The 24,226-nt window shown below is 41.4% G+C and overlaps 1 long non-coding RNA gene across 1 annotated transcript in view; it reads right to left on the reverse strand.

Moving 5' to 3' along the window:
- The window catches only part of LOC138843771 (uncharacterized), a 47,908-nt gene extending 25,001 nt beyond the window's left edge, over nt 1-22,907 (reverse strand). The window contains exons 1-2 of the long non-coding RNA XR_011378752.1: nt 22,283-22,907; nt 2,968-3,006 (exon numbers count right to left, since the gene is read on the reverse strand). This is a non-coding gene — a long non-coding RNA (uncharacterized lncRNA). The remainder of the gene's footprint in view (nt 1-2,967; nt 3,007-22,282) is intronic.
- Nucleotides 22,908-24,226: the final 1,319 nt, after the last annotated feature.

Consider the following 24,226-nt stretch of genomic DNA (forward strand, 5'->3'; position numbering starts at 1 on the left):
TAACATCTTCTCCTATTCCTTTCTTCAATGTTTTGTAACTCTCATCATAGAGATATTTGAAATTTTTGGTGAAATTTATTCCAAGGTATTTAATTCTGTAGCTATTTTGAGTGCGGCTGATCTTTTTTTTTTTTTTCACAGGCAGAGTGGACAGTGAGAGAGAGAGAGAGAGAGAAAGGTCTTCCTTTGCCGTTGGTTCACCCTCCAATGGCCGCCGTGGTCTGAGTGCTGCGGCCGGCGCACCGCGCTGATCCAAAGCCAGGAGCCAGGTGCTTCTCCTGGTCTCCCATGCGGCTGCAGGGCCCAAGCACTTGGGCCATCCTCCACTGCACTCCCTGGCCACAGCAGAGAGCTGGCCTGGAAGAGGGACAACCGGGACAGAATCTGGCGCCCCGACTGGGACTAGAACCTGGTGTGCCAGCGCCGCTAGGCGGAGGATTAGACTATTGAGTCGCGGCGCCATTGAGTGGGACTGATCTTAAAAGTTCTTTATCAGCCATGGCATTGTCTATGAATACAAAGGCTATCAATTTTGGGGCATTAATTTTATATCCTACCAGTTTACCTTACCCCTTTATGAGTTCCAATAGTCTCAGAGGAGCCTTTTAGTTCCCCTATATATTATTACATGCCATCCACAAGTACAGATAATTTGACTTGCTCCTTTCTGATTTTTATCCGTTTGATTTATTTTTCTTGCCCGTGGCTCTGGCTCAGGCATCCAGGCTCTGCATACAATCCTGTCATCTGCAAATAGGAATAGTTTGAATTCCTCCTTTCCAATCTGTATACTTTTGACTCTTTTTATTACCTAATGGTTTTGGCTAAATCTTCCAGGAATATATTGAATAGCAATGTTGCGAGTGGGCATCCTTGTTTGGCTCTGGATCTTAGGGGGAATGCTTCCAATTTTTGGTTTTATTCTCTGATGGCTTTTTAAAAATATCCCACTGTGGCTTAGTGGAATGTCCACAGTTTCAGTGAATATCAAGAGGTGTGTGCTGCATGTGGCCAAGGAGCTCTGGTCAGTGTTCCAGTGAGGGTTGAGTGTCCAGGTTAATATACACATTTAGCATGGTAGATCTGCTTTTGTTAACAGAAAGGGGGGACTGTAACCCCTGTAAGTGTGATCACACCTTCACCTCCTCTGTTCAAGGAGATCGGTGCCTGGGTTTTAGCTTCCAGCAGGTGTAACAGTCATTGGTGCCACCATACAAACTGCAAAAATGATTTGTGCAGCCCTCAATGAGCATAGATTCCACTGCAATGATCCATCCCAGGCAACAGGGAGCTCTGAATGTGTGGATCCACACACAGCAATTGCCCAGAAATCCAGTTACACCCTGTATCCTCTGATGCAGCCAGAGTCCTCACCATCCCAGAACACAACGCTTCCACAGTCAATGTGTGCAGAGGTTCTGCACTGCTATGCCAGCCTATTTATCATAGACACATAACACATGTAGTCCAATGTCACCTTGAAAATATGTTTTGGAGCCAATCCCTCTTCCTCAGCCCAGCTCCTGAAAGGGCATCCTAGAGAGCTGTTAGTCAAGAAATTGTTAATCAGATTCACTGTCCTATCAAACTATATTAAAATATAGTTCTGTTCAATGGCTGGTTTTTTAACCCATCTCAAAACTCAATGAAATGTAATGGCAAACATTAACTCAACCAATTTGGAGGTCAAAGCTAAAGAAAGGAAGTTTAACAATGTTGTCATTGTTATGGGGAAATTTAAGGTCTGGGCATTCAATAAACCCATAGTATAATAAGGCTCTTTCAATGGGTATGGAAAACTACTAGGGGCACTGGGTGGATGAGAGTTAGAAGTGGCCAATGCTAACACTTATGGCCAGGTGAACAGGAAGATGGCCTCACTCAACTATGATGCCTGTTGAACCACACAAATCTGGCCTACCTGGGGGAAGATGGGAGGTAAATTTGTTAATCTCTGAAAAAAACCACTTCAACTTGGAGTATCAGAGCACATGAGAATTTAGAGGGAAAGGCCGGGCATTCATTGCGCAGGCCCTTGTGGTATCACTTCCATCTTACTGTGATTCCTTTTTTTTTTTTTTTTTGACAGGCAGAGTGGACAGTGAGAAAGAGAGACAGAGAGAAAGGTCTTCCTTTGCCGTTGGTTCACCCTCCAATGGCCGCCGCGGCCGGCGCGCTGCGGCCGGCGCACCGTGCTGATCCGATGGCAGGAGCCAGGAGCCAGGTGCTTTTCCTGGTCTCCCATGGGGTGCAGGGCCCAAGCACTTGGGCCATCCTCCACTGCACTCCCTGGCCACAGCAGAGAGCTGGCCTGGAAGAGGGGCAACTGGGACAGAATCCGGCGCTCCCACTGGGACTAGAACCCGGTGTGCCGGCACCGCAAGGCGGAGGATTAGCCTAGTGAGCTGCGGTGCCGGCCTTACTGTGATTCCTTTTTATGAACTCCCTTCAAGCTCCAAATCCTGACTCAAGAAAACCAAGTTCATCATGTTCATCTTGATTGGTACCCAGATGAATCAGTTTCCCTCAAGGAGACCAGAAAAGTGAGTTCAAGAGGGATTGAGTTTGAGTTCCCGGACTCCTTTGCTTGTATGTGTCCTAACAATCCACAAGGCATGCCTTTGCTCCCGATGTGCAGATGGCCTCAGTGGCAATGGACTGTGCATCTGTGAGAATGGCATCCAAGTCTCCCAACCTCAGTTCTGCGCTGATCCCAGTAAACATGATGGGCCTTGCTGCGACCAAAATTAGCGGTGCTTCAGAACTTCCTTTCCCTGGATCCTTCTCCTGCTTCAGTGAGCTAAGAGTGTATACGCACACACACACACACACACACACACACACATATACATATACACATATATATATTTACTAAAATTAGGGCTTTATGATAGAGTAAAATGAACAGATTGCAACGTGCCATGGAGTCAGGAAAACCTAAATCTAAATCCCCATTCTACAACTTACTGGCTGTGTGACCTTAGAAGAAGTCTCCCATTTCTCCATCTAGAAAATGAAGGTAGCATCAGTACAATTGTTCCTTGGTTTGGGGAATTGGTTCAGGGTCCCCCTGATGACAGCAGACCTATTGATACTCAATTCCCTTGTTTGGAAGGGTCTAGCAATCGCACACATCCAATACACATACTCCCATATACTTTAAAACAGCTCTAGATTATTTATAATACTTCACACAGAGTAAATGCTCTATAAACAGTTGTTATGCTCTAAAATGCATGAAACATTGGCAAAAGAGATATTTTTTTTCTGTTCTTGGATGGGATTCAGTTAGATTATGATCTAGAGCATGCACCTGGCAAGTAGTCCATAAGAAAACCACTCAACTCTATCTCTACTGACTCCACACACCTGTCACTGACATGTCACTGTTCCCCTCACTTGCCTTGTTTCATCCTTACAGCTGTCTCAAAATGGAATGGAAGGCATGGCACAGCAAGGCAGGGCTGATGAACACTATTCTGCTGTTCATTTGCTCAGGACAAGATTTCTCAGAGAGGAGTGTTTGGACTAACAGTTAAGATGCCCACATTAGAGAGCTTTGGCTCAATTTCCATCTTTGTGCTAATAAAATCCCTGGGGGCAACAGGTGATGGTTTGAACACTTGAGTCCTTCCCACCTACATGGGAGACTTGGACTGAGTTCCTGGACCTTGATTCCAGCCAGACACAAGCCCAGCTTCAGCCATGTGGACACTTGAGGATTGAACCAACTGATGAAAAACTCTCCCAGGGTCTCTGTCTCCATGTACCACCACCCCAGATAAATTAATTTTGAAAAAAATTCTGAGAAAATTTAGTCATTTTTTCTAAGCCTGATGATGTTGACATTTTATGCCCAGGCTGTGGGTAGGGCTGTTATTGAACTTCTAGCTCTACCCCTAGTTATCCCAGGCCTATGGCTGATCATGATCTCATCAGGGGTCTTTTCCCTAGCAAACTGGGCCCTGACCTACCTAAAAATTATGAAGATTCTCTGCTTTAAATCCAGCAGTGATCTTCCAGCACCTTCATTGTGTGTATCTTCTCCATCCTGGACATTTCCCAAACATCCATGCAAATTCTTTTCCCATCAAATCCTTTCTGGAGATTATCCCCAGAGTCCTTCCTGTCTGATGCTGCAAAAATCCAAATCTGTGCCCCCTCCCCTTGACAAATTATGTTTCTTCCTTTCCACTCCTATAGGCATAGGACTTAGTCTGACGAGCTGGTTAGCAGCTAAAGGTTGTGATGGTATTAGGAGTACGGGCATACAGTTAATATAATTATCTTCTGTGTCTTCACACAGTAGCTCACAGATAAAGACTTGGAAGGCCCAGGTTCAAGTCCCCACTGGGGAACTCAACAGCAAATTAAGCAGTTTTCTTCACCTCCCTGGGACTCAGTTTCTTCATCTGGAAGACAGGTGTTATGCAAGTCCTTACCTTCTGGGACTAGTGACTGTCAATTAAATGGTGCATGTGAATGGCTGACCCAGTGCCTTCAATTAAGTTGGGTCCCAAATATTACCACTGATTATCAATATGACCAAAAACAGAGTGAACACGTGAGATACTCATTAGGGTCCTGCTAGTATGAAAAGGAACTTCTGTTCATTTCATAATGTCCTCATGAACAGCTGAACACTCTCACCACAAAGTAGTAGAGAATTGAGTTCATTGATCCTTTTGACCACATCACAGCCTACCCCCATTCCTTTGTTCTACATATTTACATACATAAAGTAACCCTGAGACCAAGTTCTTCTCCTGGTTAGGACAGTCCAATCTTGTCATAGGCTGTCCCAGACCCTCAGAGAAAAACTTGAACCATAGTAGCGTAAAAGCAAACAAATAAAAACTAAATCATAGTGGGCCTACAGAATTTAGCAGGGCTAGAGAAGGCTGCTGCCTGAGAAGTGATCAGATCCAGAGGAAGGGATACCAGCATCATTAGCACTGTGGCCATGGGAAAGAATAGATGGCTGATAAGGATCCCATTCCTCATCCATTCCACCTGTTCCCATCTCACCTCAGGATATGAGCAACAGGTGTGTTTTATGAGACTAAGAGATTAGAGACAAGCAAAATGGAAAAAAAATTGAAATTATTACTGATTCTTTGAATCTTAATGCAATTTCTCACCATTAATGATTTAATGTTGACTTTTTTTAAAAGATCCAAATTATTTTCTACTCTTTGAAAAATTTATTTCTCCCCATGATGATGAGTACTGCCCATGTGTGTTCTAATCTTGTTCACAATGAACCTCTTGTGCATCCCTTCCAGGACTTTTGGTTGTTGGCCCTCTGATTTCTGTGCACATGCGGATTATCAGAAAGACAGAGCTTGCATGGAAGGTGATGGACACTAGCATGCATCTGAGACCTTCTATTTGTCACTACGGGTACTACACCCAGAGGGAGCTCAGGCCTGCTCAAGGGTGTCAGAGTATGAGGTGTCCAGACCCTCCCCCTACAGGTGCAGACAACAGTGCTACCCCTTCTCCCTCTGATCCTTCAGAAATAAGGGACTGCACTTCTGACGGTGTCAATGGATGCCAAGTCTTGAATGGTCAGCAGTGTTGGGGCTTTTCAAGGATTTACATTGACCAAAGCAGATGATCTGTTTGGAATTCTTTTCAAGGAGATCCTCATGAGAGGTTACAGGCTAGTTACCAGGAATATCAGAAAGATTAAAAGGAACTAGGACTGCTGATAAAGGACAAGATGTGGTACTACCACAGCCACCTATCATTGCTAAAAACTTAGGAGAGATTGAAGCATCACCCCTCCAGGAAAAGTCTTAATATCAATGTGTGTTTATAAACAGTTGGGGGTGACATGTTTTAATAGACCATAGTGGATGTTTCTCAGGGAGTAACATCAGGTGATGATTCAGGGATGGGGGTTCTGTATCAAGGAAAACTATTTTAGTTGTAACAGAGAATCCAATTATTGTGCACAACAGGTGGGAATTTAAAAACAATATAGCAGTTCACCAAAGAAATTAAAAATAAAATTACCATATTATTCAACATACTGGATACATGGATATTTCCAAAAGTTCACTGAATATCAAATTAAAATTTAAGTTCATTTTCATGGAAAATTTTGAAATCCATGAGAATCAGAGATCATCCAAGTTCATAAAATTGTGTATTAAAAAAGTTTGTATGGATTTCAAGATGTTTCACCAAAATAAATATATTTTAATTCAGCTACTCAATAAGTAACTTGAAGTATCCTCATATAGTAAAATGAATGGATAGCAAGGACTCAGAACAAAGATGTATACATGAAATAGGATGGTCACAGAATGACAGATATGGTGTGACTCCTCTTCTATGAGATCCCTAAAGCAGTCAAATTCATAAAGACAGAAAGCATGGGGCAGAAGTCACCAGAGACAGGGGTGCAAAGAGCAATAGAGAGTTAATGTTCATTGAGTACCAAATTTTAATTAGGTATGAGGAAAAATGTTCTAGAGATGGATAAAGGTGATGGCTGTATAATAGTATGAGTGTAGTTAATGCCACTGAAGTGCATATTTCATTTCTGTGGTGTCTGTTGTTACGTTTCCTTTTTCATCTCTGATTTTATTGATTTGGGTCTTTTCTCTTCTTTTTTTAGTTAGTTGGGCCAATGGGGTGTCAATTTTGTTTATTTTTTCAAAAAACCAGCTTCTCGCTTGGCTGATTTTTTGTAATGTTTTTTTGGATTCAATCCTGTTAATTTCTTCTCTGGTTTTAATTATTTCTCTTCTCCTACTAGATTTGGGTTTGGTTTGCTGCAGTTTTTCTAGGTTCTTGAGGTGCGCTGAAAGCTCATTTATTTGGTACCTTTCCAATTTCTTGATATAGGCACCTATTGCTATAAATTTGCCTCTCAATACTGCTTTTGCTGTATCCCATAAGTTTTGATATGTTGTGTTGTTGTCTTCATTTACTTCCAGAAAGTTTTTGATTTCTCTTTTGATTTCTTGAATGACCCAGTGTTCATTCAGGAGCATGTTGTTCAGTCTCCATGTGTTTGCATACTTTCTGGGGTTTCCTGAGTTGCTAATTTCCAGCTTCATCCCGCTGTGGTCTGAGAAGCTGCATGGTATGATTCTAATTCTTTTAAATTTGCTGAGACTTGCTTTATGGCCTAGTATGTGGTCAATCCTAGAGAAGGTTCCATGCGCTGCTGAGAAGAATGTGAAGTCTGTAGATGTAGGGTTGAAAGTTCTGTAGATATCTGTTAGATCCATTTGGGCAATAGTGTCAATTAAATCTGCTGTTTCCTTGTTGATCTTCTGTCCGGATGATCTGTCTATTTCTGAGAGTGGAGTATTGAAGTCCCCCAGTACTATTGTATTGGAATCTAAATCTCCCTTTAAGTCCCTTAACATATCTTTTAAATAGACCGGTGCCCTGTAATTAGGTGCATATACATTTATAATAGTTACATCTTCCTGTTGAATTGAACCCTTAATCATTATATAGTGACCCTCTTTGTCTCTCTTAACAGTTTTTGTATTAAAGTTTATTTTGTCTGATATTAATATGGCTACACCTGCTTTTTTTTGGTTTCTGTTGGCATGGAATATCTTTTTCCAACCTTTCACTTTCAGTCTGCATGCCTCTTTGTTAGAGAGATGTGTTTCTTGTAGGCAACAAATAGTTGGGTTGTGTTCTGTGAGCCAGTCAGCTAAACGGTGTCTTTTAACTGAAGAATTCAGACCATTAATGTTCAATGTGACTATTGATACGTAGTGACTTTGCCCTGCCATTTTCCAGGAAATATTTTCTAGTATATGCTTTGAGCTTCCCATGCTCTTTTACTGGTAGGTGTTCTTCCTTTCCCTTCTTTCATATTGATGGCCGTGTTTCTGTGTTTCTGAGTGTAGCACATCTTTAAGTATCTTTTGCAGGGCCGGACGAGTGGCCACAAAGTCTTTCAATTTCTGTTTGCTATGAAAGGTCTTTATTTCACCTTCATTCACAAATGAGAGCTTGGCAGCATATAATATTCTGGGCTGGCAATTTTTCTCTCTTAGCACCTGTGCTATGTCTCGCCATTCCCTCCTAGCTTGTAGGGTTTCTGATGAGAAGTCAGCTGTGAGTCTGATTGGAGATCCTCTGAGAGTAATCTGACGTTTCTCTCTTGCACATTTTAGGATCTTTTCTTTATGTTTCACTGTGGTAAGTTTAATTACCACGTGTCGTGGTGAGGATCTCTTTTGGTCATGTTTATTGGGGGTTCTATGAGCTTCCTGTACTAGGATATCTCTGTCCTTCTCCAAACTTGGAAAGTTCTCTGCTAGTATCTCACTGAAAAGGCCTTCCAATCCTTTCTCTCTCTCCATGCCTTCAGGAACTCCTAGAACTCGAATGTTGGTTTTTTTAATAGTATCCTGTAGATTCCCAACAATATTTTTTAGGTTTCTAATTTCCTCTTCTTTTCTTTGGTTTGACTGTATGTTTTCCTGTGCTCTATCTTCTAAGTCCGATATTCTCTCTTCTGCTTCACCCATTCTGTTTTTAAGGCTCTCTAATGTGTTTGTCATTTGATCTATTGAGCTCTTCATTTCATTTTGATTTCTCTTCACTATAACACTTTCCTGTTCTACTAGTTTCTGAGTTTCATTTTGACTCTTCCTTAAAATTTCGTTTTCACGAGAGAGATTTTCAATCTTGTCCATTAAGGATTTCTGTAGTTCAAGGATTTGCTTTTGAAAACTTCTAAATGTTCTTATCATAAATTTTTTGAAATCCGTATCTTGCATTTCTTCTATCTCATCATCTTCATACTCTTGGCTTGGGGTGTTTTGCTTATTTGGAGGCATCATAGTGTCATCGTTGATCTTGCTCCCTCTATTTCTGTGTTTGTTACTTGGCATAGTTAATTCTTCTTGCGTCACTGTGCGTTTTCTTTTTTTTCTTTTTTTTTTTTTTATACTGTGTCCGTGTTAAGTGGACTGCCTGCTGTTGGAGGAGCCTTGGAGGCTTGAGATGGGTGCGGCCTGAGAGCTCTGCCTGGTTCTTCCAGGTTAAGGGTGTGCAAAGGTGACACCCTCAGGTTATGTGTGGTAAATCTCTCTCTTTTTATTTATTTATTTATTTTATTTATTCAGGGGGTAAGTAACACCGCAGGGCAGGGCTGTGCAGAATTGATGGTATTTAGCTTCCAGTCTTTGGCTCCTCTGGACTCCCACTGGGTTGCCTAGGCTACTGAATTGTAGTGACTCAGTTCCTTAGCTCTCCCCCATTGATATGTAAATCCAGAGAGCAGGCCTGCTCTTTGTCTCTTGTGAATTCTTCTAGCCTTGCAGCCTTGTAACCTTTGCAAGGTTAGGGGGAAGAGAAACCCGAAGCTTTTTTTTTTTCCTTCTTTCCGGTAGTGAGTTTGCTGCACTTTCTGGCCCCCTCTAGATTCTGACCCCCGTTTCCCCACCAATGTCTCGGGTTATTGAGCTCACCTCCCCTTCCAGCGCCGATGTGTGGACTCGGAGCCCTGAGCGTCCCAAGTCTCCCCGCTGTTGTCTGTGTGGCATGCACTCCCCTTGGAGCACTGGGGCTTCTGCGGCTCGGTCCCGCGACTTGGCTTCCGCGCGGTGGGCGACCTTGTTCTCCCAGTAGGTCCTCCGATTCACGATTCCCGTGCAATTTTTTCCTGGTTCTTTTTTCTGCGGCTACCGTAACTCCCCTTTTATTAAACTAAATTTTCCCGGACTATCGGTGCGCGCCCTCACTATTCCGCCATCTTCTGAAGTGCATATTTCAAATGATAAATTTCATCATCTGTATTTTAGAATTGTTTCAAAGAGGGAAAAAAGGAAAGCTTAAGACAAATTTGTCAAAAAGGAAAAGGAAACTTTTGGCTCACAACTCTGAAGTCCATGTGTGGACCTAACTGTAGAAGCAGCATGATCCAGCTTTCAAAATCAAATATGGGATCTATGTCTTGACCTTACATTGCCTAAGGAACCTTGGGAGAAGGGCAACCCCCAACACTGTCAGACCTGCACCACTGCCACACTCAGTTAAGCAGAAAAGACTCATTCTCCTTGTTAGCTCAAACAGGATGCTATCATATCCCTCCCCATTACTTGAAGTGCCAATAGCCCTCATTACACAATTACAGAAATCAGCCACTCTGGCAAGAGTGTAGAATGCAGTGATAGGCTCAGACTCAGGCCCTGTGCCCAAACCTTGGCTGGGGGAACCAGCCACATTTTACTATAGAGACTATGAGGGTGGGAGATGATGTCCCTTAGGGCAAATGGAGATGCAGTTTCCAGAAGGAGAGAGAACAGAGGCATAGTTATCCATTCATTCACTCCATCATCTATTCAACATTTCTTAGTGTTTTGTGGCTCAGTCATTGGGCTTAATGTGGAGATGAAAGATGAGTATAGCCAGGGCCTCAGCTATCCCTGGAGAAACATAATCTTCTACAGGATGACAAAAATATGGGGGTCCTTCAAAAACTTCAGAGGGCTGGCATTTGGTATAGTGGTTAAGACACTGATTGAGATGCCCACATGCCATGCCAGAGTGTCTAAGTTCAAGTACTGACTCTCCACAAGCAGCAGCAGAGGTTATGGTATAATTGGTTGGGAGACCTGAGTTGAGTTTCTTGTTCTGCTTTTAGCCTGGCCCAGTTCCAGATGCTGTGGGCATTTGAGCAGTGAACCAATATTTAAAGATCAGTTCAGTAGCAATCTCTCTCTCTTTCAAAAAAAATAAATTATTTTAAAGTCATGGTAAAATGGTACTATATGATTTGCTCCTCTGAGTTGCCAGATTGCATTTGAGAAAATGGCAAGAATGCCTTTATGCCTGTTGGTTTTCCAGGGCTGCCATCACAAAGCACCATACTCTGGATGGCTTCTTACAAGACACGTGAATTGTCCTCCAGATCTGGAGTCTGCAGGTCTGAGATCATGCTCAGCCAGGCTGGCTGTTTCTGAGAACTCTGGAGGGCAATATGCTCCAGGCCTCTCTCCTAGTGCCAGGTGGGATACTGGCAATCCATGGTGTCCTTGGTTTGTAGACACATCCCTCTGATCTCTGCCTTCACTTGCACTTCAATTGCATTCTGACTGCCTGTGTCTGCCTACAAATCCATTTCATATGGATGTCATCCATATCAGATTGTGACTCACCCTGGTCTAGTATAACCTCACCCTGATAACATAATGACCTTCCTACAAAATAGCAGAGTACTACAGGTCATAATTTCAACACAGAGCTTGAGGGTGAGGGGGGCACAATTCAGCCCTGACAGTGACTTTCTCTTGACTGATTTATCATCCTTGTTTCACACAAGTTTGAAAAAAGGAAATCGAGGAAGAGAAGCATCTCCTTATGTTGCTAGACATGAAACAGAATCTACCATGTCTAGAATTGCCCTAAGCTGACTTGAAAACTTCTAAACATTCTAAATAGGCATGAAGTCTAATTACCATGACTATTACCTAAAAAAGCAGGGATAGGCATTAAGATGTCTATCAAGACAGCTGCATCCTATATCAGAGTGCCTTAATCCCATTCCCAGCTTGATCTCCTCACTACAGCTTTCTTTGGATGCAAATCCTGGGACACGGCAGTTGATGGCACAAATACTTGGGTCATGGCCACCTACACTGGAGAAACAGATGGAATCCCTGGCTCCTAGCTTTGGATCAGCCCATTCCTGGCTGTTCCACCTATTTTGAAAATGAACCAGGGCATAGGGGAGCTCTGTCTTTTGTCTCCTTTCTCTCCTCTCTCTCTCCCTCTCCCTTCCTGCCTTCTCTTCTTCCTCTCTCTCTCCCTCTCAGGTAAATAAATAACAAACAACTTTAAAAATTAAAAAAGGCAAACCATGTTAGGGCTAAATAGACAAAGAAATTGTCAGGGAGAGTTGAAGGTACTTCCCCAATACCAGGGCAACAGTAGTCTTCATCACATAAGCATCGCAGGGTGCCAGCAAATCTGTAAACCTTAGGATATCAGTGATTTACCAATGTTTGTTAAGGTTGGGTCTTTCATGTTCACTTTTTTGTTTATTTTTTTGAAATGCAGGGTTACAGAGAGGCAGAGGCAGGGAGAGAGAGGAGAGAGAGGGGAGAGAGGGGAGAGAGGGGAGAGAGGGGAGGGGGGAGAGGAGATTTTAGACAACAAATCATAAGAAAAACTTAAACACATAGTGCTCCCACAATCACCATTTGTACGTTGACAGGTATTTTCCAACTTGTCTTTCATTTCCTTTTCTTCATATTGTTATAATTACCCACACTTTTATTGCCTCCTAGATGGCACTCAGCACAAACATTTGACTATTTTGTCACATCATTATCATAATTAATAGCTGCATAAGCAGGGCTACTCCACCTTCTTATTTAGTTTGTGTGAAACACAAAATGTCCTATATATGCAGAGAAGGGTTTTTGAAAGGTTGCTTTCATCATGCTCATCAAAGCACACATCCTGCCTGGTGAGGATGAACCTTCACAGTGGGAGTGGCACTTTTTGTTGCATGAAGATGCTGCCCACCTGTAGAAATATTTGCTTTTGAGCTGTCCAGGTGCAGGTGATTCCTTTGTGAAATTCCTCTACTAAGAGATGGGGCTTTCTCAGGTGAACAAAATGTGTTCAGCTGGCAACAGACTTGTGTATGGATTTCCCTCAAATAGATACCCATATGTGTTTATCAGTTCTTTCTTAGGAAGAGAGATCAGCATTTCCAATGTAATGCTTCCTGGATTGTAAGTTATCTTGTAAACTGTCTTCATAGGTCTCTCTGGAGTAAAGAATTTATTTTTTATTTTTTTTTTGACAGGCAGAGTGGACAGTAAGAGAGAGAGAAAGAGAGAAAGGTCTTCCATTTGCCGTTGGTTCACCCTTCAATGGCCTCCGCGGTTGGCGCACCGCGCTGATCCAATGGCAGGAGCCAGGTGCTTCTCCTGGTCTCCCATGGGGTGCAGGGCCCAAGTACTTGGGCCATCCTCCACTGCACTCCCTGGCTACAGCAGAGAGCTGGCCTGGAAGAGGGGCAACTGGGTGGAGTAAAGAATTTTAAAAAAGAAAGTACCAAGGAACTATAAGATTGGATGATGTATTGTGGAATATGAAGACTAACAGCAATGAATTCTGAATTATAAAAATCAAAAGATATTAATGTTCTCTAGGAGGACTGAACAGCTATGATTTCCTCACTCACTTTTCAGGGCCTTTTGGGGAAAAGGGGTGCAAGGTGCTTGTATTCAGTAATCCCGTCTAACTTTGTTCTTGGTATCCCAGAAGGAGTGAGTACAAGAAAGGGTTTTAAGGAAATGAGATTGAACAAGGACCTGTAATTCCTTAGTTGCAAAACTTGGAAATTTCATCCATAAATGAGTTATATAACCTTTTCATCACCTATTTAAATAAAACTTGAGAGAAAAAGAAAGCTGGGTTTATCCTAGTGAAAGTAGTGGATAAAATTCCCCTACCCCCATGGGAACTCCCTAAGCAGAATGGGAGTAGTTCATCCAACGTTTGTTCCATGGTTTGCAGGAACCAACAAATGGTCGCTGATAAATTTCAGAATTCTCAGTTGAATTAGGATTTCAAACAAATAACAATGTTTTGGCACAATTAATTCCCAAATATTGCAATGAAGAACACAATAAAAGGTATTCATTGTTTATCTGAAACTAAAATTTATCAGTGTGTCCTGTATTTTTAATTGATAAATCATGTGAGAATAAAAAATAATTTCCTTATAGTTAAGTAAGGGGGCACAAAACAAGCAGATAAGAACCGGTCATTGGGGGGTGCTGCTATTGTGGCACAGCAGCTAAAGCTCCATCTGAAAGGCTGGCACCAGTTCACATCCTGGTTGCTCTGTTTTTTTTTTTTTTCCCCAAAACCTGGCATTCTTCTCTCTTCTTCTCTCTTCTTCTCTCTTCTTCTCTCTTCTTTCCTCCTCCTCCTCCCCCTCCCCCTCCCCCTCTTCTTCTTCTTCTTCCTCTTCCTCTTCCTCTTCTTCTTCTTCTTCTTCTTCTTGACAGGCAGAGTGAACAGTGAGAGAGACAGAGAGAAAGGTCTTCCTTTGCCGTTGGTTCACCCCTCAATGGTCGCTGCGGCTGGTGCACGACGACCAGTGCACCGCGCTGATCTGAAGCCAAGACCCAGGTGCTTCTCCTGGTCTCCCATGCGGGTGCAGGGCCCAAGCACTTGGGCCATCCTGCACTGCCTTCCCGGGCCACAGCAGAGAACTGGACAGGAAGAGGAGAAACTGGGACAGAATCTGGCGCCCCAACCAGGACTAGAACCTGGTGTGCGGGTGCCCCAGGCAGAGGATTAGCCTATTGAGCTGCGGCGCTGGCCCTGGTTGCTCTTACTCTGGTCCAGTTCCCAGCTAATGGCCTGGGAAAAGCAGTGGAGAATTACTCAAGTGTTTGCAGACTTGCTACTCATGTGGGAGACCCAGAAGACGATCCTGGCTCATGGCTTCTGCATGGCTCAGCACCAGACATTACAGTCATTTGTGGTGCAAACCAGTGGAGGAAGGTCTCTCTCCACCCCGCCTCTGTGTGTGTGTGTGTGTGTGTGTGTGTGTGGTGCGTCTCCCTCTCTGTGTGTAACTCTGCATTCCAAAGAAATGAATAAATCTTCATAAAAAGATATCTGTCTTGGCAGCACTCAGGATCTGAGAGTTACTCCTACTATCCTTCAGCCATAATATTGCAGTTATTACCTGAGACTGAGCTTATTTTTTCAGGATGTCCAGATAGGAAGCAAACCACATCTTCTGTCTTGGTTTTATCAGGTGACCCTTAAATTCCCTGTGTCCTGTGTCTGGATCTGTGTCTGCCATGAGAGGTGTAAAGGTGATGGGCTCCTGTGCTAAGAAAATGCAGCAGCAGGAAGTCCTCTGCAAAAGTACAGGTGATAAAGGCGAAATCCAGAGGGAAAATGATCCTCTTAGCCGAGAGGCCTGAAAAGTGCTCCTCTGCAGGTCATTTGCTCCAGAAAATGTTTTCTGAAACAAATGTGGCTTGTTTACCTTGTAGGTCGCACACTTTCTTCAGGCTGAATGGGGACATCTTTTATTAATACCTGCAGTGTGCCAAATCATTCTGACATCTTTTTTGATAGTCTACCTACATAACCTCTGCCTGGGGCCTATCTGGACACCCTGTCTGAGTTGGGTACCTGGGTACCCAACATAACCTGTGTCTACTTCCATCTTTGGGGCCCTATGTGTACACATGAATATGAACTCCTTCCGTGTACCAGACACATAGCCATGCAAACACATGTGCTTCTGTGAACATCTTTGTGTAACAGGTGCATATCTAAGTGTACTTATTCAGGTGTGGGAATGTTTGTATGCCAGACACACATTCATGCAGGCCCATGTGCAGGTATGAGCACCTCCAGTGTGCCTGGTGTAATTTTTGCATGCAGCTGTGTCTCTGTGTGAGCACCTTACAGGTATCTGGCACACATCCAGGAATGCACATGTGCTTGTTTGGATGTCTTTGTGTACAACGCACACATTTGTCTCTGCATGTTCAGGTGTGAGCACTTTTATGTACTAGGCACACATCTGTTTACCCAACACTTTTACTCACAGCAGACTCCCAACATCATTCTCAGTGTAATGCCACTACTCTGCCTATTTTCTAGATAAGAAAAAAACAGAGTGTTAGCCTAAGATCCCTCAACTGTAGAGGGAGGAATATGATCCCTAACTGTTCAACCACTTAAGCCTTAACAGTTGAGCCCCAGTGTAGACTATCTCACTGTAGACTACCCCACACACAATCACATAACTAATGAAATCCAACAACACTTCAGAAAGATCATTCACCTAGACCAAGTGGGAAATGTCCATGCTATGCAGGGATGGTTCAACATTCGCAAATGATAAATGTGATAACATCACATTCACAAAATGATAAACAAAAATATAGATTATCTCAAAAGATACAGATAAAGCATTTGATAAAATACAATACTCTTTCATGATAAAAACTTTTATAAAACTGGATATGCAAGGAACATTCCTCAACACAATCAAGGCAATTTATGAGAAACTCATAGCCAACATCTTATTGAATGGGGAAAAGTTGTAAGCATTCCCACTAAGTCCAAAACCAGACAAGCATCACCATTCCTGTTCAATATAGTCCTGTATGCATTAGCCAAGGCCATTATACAAGAAAAAGAAATCAAAGGAACAAAAATTGGAAAAGAGAAAATAAAGTATTCCTATTTGCAGATGACACGAGTGTATATACCAGAGATCCAAAAGACTGCACTAAGAGACTACTGAAACTCATAAAAAGATTTTCATAAAGTGGCAGGATATAAAACTAACACAGAAAAGCAATAGCCTTTGTATACACAAACAATGCATTGGCTGAGAAGGAGTTTTTAAGATCAATTCCATTCACAATAGCTATAAGGAATTAAATATGTTGGAATAAGTTTATCCAAGGATGTCAAAGATCTCTACAGTGAAAATTGCAAATCACTAAATAAGGAAATAGGAGATATAAAAGTTGAAAAATGTTCAATTTTCACAGATTGGAAGAATTAATATCATCAAAATGTTCATGCTACCGAAAGCAATTTACAGATTTGATGCAATCCCAATCAAAATACCAATGGCATTCTTCTCAGACCTAGAGAAAAAGATGATGAAATTCATATGGAAACACAAGAGATCCCAAGTAGCTAAATTAATATTATATAATAAAATCAAAGCTGGAAGCATTACAATATCAGATTTCAAGGCATATTACAGTGCAACTATAAGAACAAAAACCTGGTACTGGCACAAAATCAGACGTGTAGAGCAATGGAGCAGAATAGAAACTCCAGTTATCAATCCACACATTTACAACCAACTTATCCTTGACACAGGAGCTAAAATGAATTCCTGGAACAGGGACAGTCTCTTCAAAAATGGTGCTGGGAGAACTGGGTTTCTACATGCAGAGATATAAAACAAGACCTCCACCTTATACCTTACACAATAATCCACTCAAAATGTATCAAAAGCCTAAATCTATGATCCAGTGCCATCCAATTACTAAAGAACATTGGGGAAACTCTGTAACACATTGGCATAGGTAAAGTAGTTTTGAAAAAAAAAAAAACACCATGGAAGCACAGGAAATCAAATACAAAATTGTCAAATGGGATTACATTCAGCTGAGAAGTTTCTGCACAGCAAAAGACACACTCACCAAAGTGAAGAGACAATTGACATGATGGGAGAAAATGTTCGCAAACTATGCAGATGATAAATGGTTGATAAACAAAATCTATAAAGAGCTACAGAAATTTAACAACAACAAAACAAACATTCCAATTAAGAAATGGGTGAAGGACTTGAACTGGCATTTTTCGAGAGGTAATTCAAATGGCCATCAGATACTGGAAAAAAAGGCTCAAAGGGAGTGCACTGTGGCAAACAGGTAAAGCCACTGTCTACAGTGCTGGCATCCCCCATAGTGCCAGTTTGAGTCCTGACTGCTCCACTTCCAATCCAGCTCTCTGCTATGGCCTGGGAAAGTTGTAGAAGATGACCCAAATTCTTGGGCCCCTACACCTGTGTGAGAAGAAGCTCCTGGCTCCTGGCTTCAGATTGGCCCAGCTCTGAGTGTTGCAGCCATTTGGGGAGTGAACTAATGGATGGAAGCTCGCTCTCTCTCTCCCTCTCTCTCTCTTCCTCTCTATATCTCTCTTTTTCTCTTCCTCTCTGTAACTCTGCCTTTCAAATAAATTGATGCATTTTTTAAAAAAAGAAAAAAAGAAAGCAATTAGCAATTAGGGACATGCAAATAAAACCACAATGCAATTTCACTTCACTCTAGTTAAAATGGCTCTCACACAGAAATCTATAAACAACAAATGCTGGTGAGGATGCAGCATTAAAAAATGTAAACTAACCCAGTGTTCATGGGAAGGTAAAGTGGTCCAGCCACTGTGGAAGGCAGTATGTATATACTTCAGAAATCTGAATATAAATCTACCATATGATGAGGCCATCCCTGTCCTGGGAATTTACCCAAAACAAAATTAATCAGCATATGAAAGTGTTATCTGTACCTACATGTTAATTGCAGCTCAATTCATAATAGCTAAGACATGGAATCAACCTAAATGTCCATCAGCTGTTGATTGAATAAAGAAATTATGGTATAAAGTACAATGCAGATGTAAAAAAAAAAGAAATCCTGTCTTTAGCAACAAAGCAGATACAACTGGAAGTCATTATACTTCATGAAATAAGCCAGTGCCAAAAAGACAGATACAATGTGTTTTCTCTGACCTGTGGTAACTAATACAGTACCTATAATGTAATCCACTAGAGTAAAATGGTTATTTTGAGATTTGCTGATTGTTTACAGCCTTCATCTCTTCTGTTGAGGAACAAAGCCCTCGTCTCTTCTGTTGAGGAACAATTTTTTTTCTTTACACCAATTGTTGAACTCGTTATTTAATGTAGGATTAAACTTATGAGTATAAAGTAAACTTAAAATGGATCCTGTAAAAATTATGAGTGGGAACAGCAGAGGTAGGAAGGATAAGGGTTGGGATATTGGTGTGACAGAGGATAATGTGGGGTGTATCACTATCTTTCTAAACCTGCATATGAAATGCATGAAACCTTGGTAACATAAATAAGATTTTTTTTAAATACAAAAAATCTGCAGGCTTTTTTGGTGAAGGTCCTTGTGGAGCAGATGAACAACAAGACTCCACAAGGGACTCCACCAAGGTCAGCAAGAGACTGATCACAGGCTCTGCATAGCAGAAGCTTTCAGAGACCTGCTGACCACAAAGGTTCCCAGGAACAATAGACACTGATGGCAGGGGAAGGTGGAAATAGTTCTGCTTCCCAGGAAAATGCCTCTAGGACTTCCAAACTGAATTCAACGAGGGATGGTGATAGTTGTAATGGCAAAGAAAAAGGAAAGGGTTCAGGTAACTCCCAAGGATCCAAGGACAAGCCATTAGGGAACTGGGGATGGTGAAGAGAGATATCTTCCATCTGCTGGTTCATTCCCCAAATGACTACAATGTTCCAGGGATGGGCCAGGCCAAAGCAATTAACCAGGAGTTCCTACAGGCACACTAGTAGGGAGCTGGATTGTGAGTGGAGAAGCCACAGCTCAAACTCCCATATGAGATCCCAGTACTGCAGATGGTGGCTTAACCAACTGTGCCATAGTGCTGGCCTCATAGAACTACATTTTTAACTCCCTTTCCTCATAGCAAATGCTGGCAAGCCCCAGGGGCTCCATTCTGGGCTAACTAGTAGCCCACAGCAAGGCTGTTCCAATGATGAAGTGGGCCCAGATCCCTTAAACTAACCATACTTTTCCTAACAATGATGCTTTGAATAGATGTGTACAGTGTCTGTTCACTTTTCAAAGTCAACATGCCCAAAGTCTTCAGGACTTCCCATCAGAAACAGCAAAACCAGTCTGCAGCTCATCCTGTAATACTTGGGCTTCGGATGATCCTGAGGTTTTCTCTTTTTATAGATTTACTAGTTGTGACTTATTTAAAAATTTGGAAAAAAATAAAAATAACAATTATCCAATACACAATCTCACTGAACTTTAGAGCTCAAAAACACAACACACTGTAAAGGATCAGTTTTTGTCCTTGTAATCATGTGGCTGATGGGGAGCGGCCCTTGCTGTCATTTGCCGGGCACTATAGGAGAGTATCATAGCACAGACTGCTATCCTAAGAACAAAATTAAAAATTTTATGTATGGCTCCTACTGAATACATATCACTTTTTTCACCATAATAAAGTGGAAAAATCCTTAAGCATCATAAGGTGAGAGTTGTCTGCACTGCATTTATATAACTTTCCCTAAACTTCTTAGTCCTCCAAACCAAGTCAGTGGAAGTATCACACCATTCATCTTGAAAACATTCTCCCTGTATTGTAAAGATTTTGGCTCATCTGTAGCCCTTATTTCACCAATGTTACTGATTTCCTACCACCCTAAGTAATCTTAACCACCTTATTAAATTTTTGTTTTGATTTAAGCTTTCCTTTCTATAGTAATGTCAATAAAACAACCTTTTAGCCCAACATCCAAACCTAGAAATCATATATAAGTATGCCGTTCTCTAACACAAATTCACTCAGTAAGTTTTACGAGATGTTTCTAATATATTGTGAAGGAAGTCAGGATCTCAACTTCTCTAATGTTACCTGACTGATCCAAGATACCATTACTCTCTCTTGCAGAACTTCTACTGTCACCTTTCTGTGTCTTAGCATTTACTGTTTCTATCCTACTGTCCAGTCTCAAGAACAAGTGATCTCTTCAAAACATAAGTGACAAACAAAAACACTAATCTTTTAATTTTTTAAATTTTCATTTGCTTATTTGAAAAATAAATTATATTTTTGATTTTAAAAAAGTAAAATGTAAGCATCATATATATTATAAACAATGAGGATTTCAAAATTTTTGTGGATAATGAAACTAAAAGGTAAGTTTATTTTGGTGCTAGAAAACTGGAAACATGTATAGAATGATTTTTCAAATATTCATGGAATGTGTAGTTTTAAAAAAACTATACATTTATTTCAAGGTTTTGCACAGAATATAATATATTTGCAGGCACCGTAGCCATTTTGCAGACATGTAAACAGTAGCTGATATGTTGTGATTGCCTGCTCTTACAAGCTGTAAAGAATTTGTCTCTAATGTTTGAAGCATTGATTTACCAATCACAACAGATGTGCTTCAGGCACAAGAATGGAAATACATGTACCTGTGATGGCTACAGTCACATAGGAATGATGACACTGGAGGTGGCCAGGCTCTGCACATATAGGGGTTGGAAATTTATGAGGGAATAAATAGGCTGCAGAAAAATCTATGCTTAGAGGAAATTTATAACCTTATATGAATGTTAGAATAAAAAACTAAAAATCATTGTAGCTTCCTAATCAAGAATTAAAAAGAAAAAGGAAATTGAAGGCATATAGAAGAAAGGCATTCAAAATGATAATAACAGATATAAGTGATATGTTTTTGAGTACCACAAACCAGGATATATTTTTTAAATGTTAACAAAATTAACATACAAGTAAAAGTAATTATTAATACAAATGGAAAAGTAACACTAATATCAAATTTTAAGAATTAAAAATAATTCTTTATAGATAATTTATCCTTCTCAAGATGCTAGAAGAAATGTGTGATAGTCTTAGGAGTAAAATTTGAATAGAAGTCAAAATTCATTATATATTGAAAACCAAATTCCCAACAACACAAATATAACATGAACTAGGAAAACTCCTACTTAGAACGAACAAATTTATTCGTAACTTGAAAACTAGCAACCAACCAATAAAAAAGTTATAGAAGAAAAATTTCAAATCTAGAATTACAAAATATTCCAAATATTAAGAAAGAAATAAACAACCTACATTTCCCACACATATTCATAATGGAAATAAGCAGAGATTATTTTAAAATTTCTTTTGGAAAGCCAGCATAACATTGATGAGGATGCAAGTTGACCAGAACTTGAAATACACATGAAGTATTAGTTTAATAAAGGAAATCACATGTGAAAACATAATTAATAACAAGTAAGATATAATAAAAATTTCAAGAGCTGTTAACTTTGGTAAACAAGCCATGTAAATTCTCCAGATAGTTGATAAATTTAAGAAAATTGCATGATCATTTAGATGAAATATTGAAAATTATTGTAATAATTCAACATCTAGTTAAAAAGAAAACCTGCTAGCAGTATAGTAAAGCAATGGTTTCCTTGCTAATCAAGATTCTTTAAAAGATCCTATAACAACAGAATACAGGGTCACTGAAACCTTTTTTCCTGGAAGTAACCTAGGGCAGGCTGCCTCCACTATCTCCAACTTCTTATCAGAAAAGTAGTCGGGTGGAAAAAAAAACAACAACAAAGATCAATTTCTAGGCAATATATGGTCAATATATTGGAGATATTAAAATAGATTGTCCATAAAATCTAAAAACAAATACAACTGCTGAATAAATTTATCAGATTGCTGGAAAGATTAATATATAAAATCCAATAGATCACCAAGAACCAGCAAGAAACAAGTAGAAAACAGGAAAGATCAACAGGCAGAGTAGAAAACAGATATTGACAGAAGAAAGGGGAAAAAAAGGATTAAATGTGATATCTTTAAGCATTTTAAATCAATATTTAAAAAGTAACACAAACGATGAGCAAAAATACGAGGGAAAAGAAAGGCCCATAAGCCAACAGACAAAATTCTAGCTCACCTGAAGCAGGTCACCGCAAGCTCCAGAAAGAATCCGCCGGGAGGACGGGGGACACGGGGCGACACAGCAGTGGCAGCAGGCAGGTGAGAGGCCCTCCTGCAGCAGGGAGGAGGGCCCAGGAGGAGCAGTTTCCCACCTCACCCAGGCCTCCACTCCTGCTGTTTCCATCCACACAACCCGAGCTTAGGGCGTCCCAGCTATGGAGGATGCTGATTGGCTGCGTCGTTTGTGACGTGTCATGCAAACTGTCCAATCAGGGAGGTGACATCCAGGCGTCTTGACGCCATAGTCGTCTGTCCTACAGTTCTGCGCGTGCGCCAGGTCCTAGGAGACGGCGCGGCTGCCGCGAGGCTCCCAAGCCAATCGGAATCCGCCGCTTTCCACCTTCACTGACGGTGTGGGGCTGGAGGGCAACGACGCTGGACACCTAGGAAGCTGACCACCACCACATGGTGAGTGTGTGGGCCCGGGTGTCCAGAGAGGGGAAAGTGGAGCCCCTGGAGCTGCTGAAAGGCCAGGAAGACGCGGGCCTCCCAGAGGTCATCTCTGGGATCTGCGGGCACCATACTGCCGCAGGTACAGCACTTTCCTACCTCTGACCCTGGGTTGGGGGAGACTGGCGCCGGAGACCCCGACACCCTGGGCCTTCCCTGCTCGCAGCGACTTCGCATCCCTGGAGCCATCCCTGGGCAGCTGTGTAGCGGCAGCCCCGCGTCTCCCTAGGTGTGCAGTGGGGCCTGAGCTGTCACTAGGGAGACTGTGGGTTCTGTGTATGGGGTTCATGCAGGCCTGGAGCTGTCCTAATGCGGCCCTCGGTCCCTCCTTCCTTCCCTGTGAGGACTTGATTCCCCCCAGTTTTCTAAATACGTGTGCAGCAGGGTCTTGTCCAGGATGCTGACCTCTTTGCTTAGCTGTTCCTAGAGGGGTCTCACTCTGTTTTCTGTTTCCAGTAACCTAGTAACATAAATTAGGTAAGATAAAAAGAGAAGTGTTGTTTGACTCTGAGTTTTTATCCAGGTTTTAGAGAGGCAGGAGGGCCTGTAATTTGACACTTGGGTATCATCTTAGCACTTACAGGCTCCCTTGACAGACTGTCATCTGTATTAACACTTTCAAAATAGAAGTTTTGGCTACTTAAATTTATGAGTGTTTTAAAATTTTGTTCCAAGAAAGCGTTTCCAATCCTGAAGATTTGTCTAGTTTACTGTTATTTTGAATTTATGTCTTCATATAGGAGCCTATTTCTTTTTGTTTGTTTTAATTGTTTCAAGATTGCTGGAGTGTAATTGACAGCATTTGTGTATATTCAAGATACGAAACCTGATGTTTTATATGTGAGGGGATTTTCAAAAGTTATGGAAAATTCAAATTATCTTCTAATCTTATTTTTTCATAAAAATTTTGGAACCCTCTTGTACATATACAAGAGTCATTATTAAATGCTCAGGATAAGATAACATATCCATCACCTTACATTGTTACATTTTTAAATACATAAGATATTAGCAAGTTGTGATTATGTAATAGAGTATTCTTTAAAATACTGTGTTGAATATTTTAAATACTATGTTTAAGATCTTGAATTAATTTATCTCATAACTGCAAATGTTTTCCCATTTCCTTTGCTCTGATCCCCTGACAACCACCCTTCTTTTCTGTGATTGTGTTTTTCTTAGATTCTATATACAGTTGGGATTGTGTGGCATTTGTCTTTTAGGGCTGCAACAGCTGTAGCTGGGCCTATCTAAATCCAGGATCCAGGAGCTTCTTCAGGTCTCCCACCTGGGTGCAGAGGCCCAAGCACTTGGACCATCTTCCACTGCCTTCCCAGGCCATTATTCAGAGAGCTTGATCAGAAGAGGGGCAGCTGGGATTTGAACTAGCACCCATGCTGGTGCTGCAGCCAGAGGCTTAATCTACTACACCACAGCCTAGTGCCCTTTC

Source organism: Oryctolagus cuniculus, chromosome 1, assembly GCF_964237555.1.
Source record: "Oryctolagus cuniculus chromosome 1, mOryCun1.1, whole genome shotgun sequence".
In the NCBI taxonomy this organism is placed as follows: Eukaryota; Metazoa; Chordata; class Mammalia; order Lagomorpha; family Leporidae; genus Oryctolagus; species Oryctolagus cuniculus.